Raw genomic sequence first — 3,522 nt, 5'->3', positions numbered from 1 at the left:
AAACTCCCTGAGGAATGCTTCCAGCACCTTGTTGAATCTATGCCACCAAGAATTGAGGCAGTTCTGAAGGCAAAAGGGGGTCCAACCCGTTACTAGCATGGGGTACCTAATAAAGTGGCCGGTAAGTGTATATTTGTCTTTTTAAGTAAGAAGTTAATTTGTTGAGGGTCACAAGGTCATAAGTTGACCCTGCAGAAACTTGGCAGAGTTGCATAACAGGATAAACCTCTTTGCAGAAGCTAGGAAATGTCAGCCTGAAATAGGCATTGCTTAACAGTGGCAAACAAGAGGTCAGTTCTCTGGAAACCAATGTTTTGTCCATCAACCTTTTTTTTAATCTTTTGTAACCTCTTGTGCAAATGAATAGGCTCTACTCTATAAATCTAGGGGGGGTGAGGAACCCCAGTTAGAGCTCACTGACAGAGTCTGTGTAACAGTGATGCTCTCCACCTGCAAGTGTTTGAATTGAAAGGTTGACCAGCATACCCACCCATAGTCAACACCCGTTTATCCCTTTAGTTCTGTACAAAAAACAAACTTTAAAGTATCTGATCGGGCATGTATCCCTGTAGTCATGTACAAAAAAAACTATTTAATTACTTACCTTTTGGTTGTTATTTTGAGGCGTATTGCGATCTGATATAAATCTGTTTTTTTGGTACACGACTAAAGGGATAAACGCAAATCTGACGTCTTCACTGCAAAAATGATCTAGAAATAAATTCAAATGTCCCAAATCAAGTGTATTTCCCCTTAGTTTTATTAGTTAATTGGGATGATTTGCCAATGGAATGAGTATTTTTACTCTTAAAATAAAATAAATAGATAATATGCTCTTGTAATAAAACAATAAAATTGCTTTTTCTTATTTTAAATGTAAATTGTCCTGTTTAATTGGCAAAGTGTCTCACTTCCCTCCTCAATTCAAGACAAAAAGCACCTATTTTAAGAAAAAAATACTTTAGATTTCATTTTTTTGCAGTGTTGATTAAAGGTATGCTGATCTGACAAAACACCAGTATATATAATTTTTAATTTAAAGGTTATTTTAAATTTAGATCATCTTTGTTCTTCTGGTTAGAGAGATTCTAGCAGTAGTTGAAGCAGCAATATCTCAGGATGTAAATCTGGAGCTTTAAATCAGGGATAAGTCACAGTATCCCCATGCTAGTGTGCAGAGAGCATCAGAAATTGCTTTGAAATGTGTAATATTACTTCTGTGTGGTTTTCTTTACATGTAGAGCAAAATGGGTAACAACTGTAGACGTGCCTACAGTGACCAGTGTAATACATAAACTAATTAATGTCAATCTATGACCTCATTTTATGAGGCGTAATCTAATTTCAGTCTAAAATCTAGAGGTAAGTAAATATCCCTGCCGCCCTGTTGCATGCTGGTCATGAGGCGAGCCGCTCTGGGGCGGGACCCGAACCGCTAGAAACGAACAGTTTCAGCTTTAATTTGTGGTGCAGAACATCAACGAAACCAAACCGACGGCAGAACAATGGCCGACATCCTACTGAGATACAGGTGGAATATAAATAGGAAGAAACTGCAAAATAACAACAAGAATATTTGCTTTAAATGAGCAGCTAATGAAGAAACACATTCAGAAAAATCAAACTAAAACAGTTTTATTCAACCCTAACAAACACTTAAAACTTAGCATAGTGTTGAGACCGAATCCCCCCTTCCATTCTCTAATGGTACAGTCCTGTGCACACCTGCTTGAGATGAGTATTTAAAAACTTACTTAGATATTTTAGCTCTTTATGTTTCCCTTTTACTGAAGAGATAAGCAATTAATAAAAATATTGTTGTCATGATCTGGCCTGTTTGCTCTCCCTTAATTAGTCATTCCTTTCACCTGTCGTTTTCCCTCCCTGCCTCAATTATCATTCATTCCTCTCACCTGTTTCCTTCTGTTTATATTCAGTTCAGCCTGAGCATTCAGGGCCAGATCATTACTTGTTTTCTGTTAGTCTGTCTGTTCAGTTTTATTTCATGATTCATGTCCTGGATCCTGGCGGCCAGCGGAAAGAGATTTTAGTGCCTTTGAATTCTGGGTCCAACTTTCTGAGATCATTTCAATTATAGTGAAATAATTTAACCGTTTTACAAGAACAGGAAACAATTTGAGACGTCAAACCACAAAGCCAGAGTTTAACTGTTATCTTTATCTAATAAACAGACGTCGTTACACATCTCTAATACTATATTATTAGCACATTACATCAATAACTAAGTATTAGTACAAATAAACAAATAAATACTATTGTAAAAGTATAAGTATCATACTGACATTTGTACTTACGTAAAAATAATTAAATACTCACTCTTAAAAATTCTTCAAGTATTAAAAATAAGTGGGGAGTGATGCCTAATGGTTAGAGCAGTGTGCTCTGAGAAGGTCAGCCTCCACTCTGGGTCCCTGAGCAAGACCCTGAACCCCTCACTGCTCCCCAAGGGGAGGGGTTAAATGCAGAGAGGTAATTTCCCCATTGTGACACAAAAAAATTATTTACATTACATTTAGAAGTACTTTCTGAATGAACTGCAATTTTTCGTAACAATTATTAACCGTACTTACCATCTGTATAATCACTTTAATACACCAATAAAGTTATTTTAAAGAAAAATGTTGTGGATAGTGCATTTTTTGTTTTTTCCTTGACTTTGGAGGGGGTGCATCCCCGCCGTTGATTGACTGGAGCTTGTACCTGGAACACCAGCAGGTGGCCCCGGCGAGCCTGATGCGAATCTTCCAAATTACATTTTTGCAAAAGTTTCATGTGTCCGAAGTCGTTGATCTGGACCAGAAGGACAGATATTAAGAAGCAAAAGATTTTCAGCAGAACTTCAGTGAAGGAAACAGACTGAAGGACGGACAACTACCAGGTGGTGAATTACATAAAGCAGCTTCAGAAAAAAACAGACTCATGGATGTTTTGGGGAAACTGAGTTTGATAAAATGAAATAAACAAAAACAAATTTTGAAAGTGACACAAAGCAACAGCTCACAAACAGCAGAGAAAGACATCAGATGAAAGCGAAGCAGATAAACCGGGCGGACACAACAATTTGTCAAATGAGGTAGTTATGTTCCCTTTGAAGGCTGTTGCGCCTCAGGACTTTCTTTGTGGTTCTTCCCTTCCGGTTCTTCCCTTCCGGTTCTTCCCTTCTGGTTCTTTTCCTGGGAGCAAGTTATTTACTACTCTTAACTCAAACTGGGTAAAACATATAAAAAAAGACTATAAAAACAGGAGTAAAAAAGTAACAGAGTTTATTCCAGATCAGGTCGTTACCGGACAGAGAAATTGCTTGGAGTTTGCACAGCGAGCGTCCGGCAAAGATTGAGCCCCAAGGTCTTCTTCTCCTTCTTTTCCTCATGACAACTAGCTTTGATTTCTATGTCAGCGCCCCCTACATGGACATCTTATGCAAAACATGACCTGTTGTCACTATTCTTCTTTCTTGCTGTGCAACAATACAAGTCAACTACTGTGTAGACTCATATCTAG

This window comes from Cyprinodon variegatus, unplaced genomic scaffold (assembly GCF_000732505.1).
Source record: "Cyprinodon variegatus isolate N-32 unplaced genomic scaffold, C_variegatus-1.0 Scaffold1000, whole genome shotgun sequence".
Lineage (NCBI taxonomy): Eukaryota > Metazoa > Chordata > Actinopteri > Cyprinodontiformes > Cyprinodontidae > Cyprinodon > Cyprinodon variegatus.
This window is presented reverse-complemented; position numbering follows the sequence as displayed.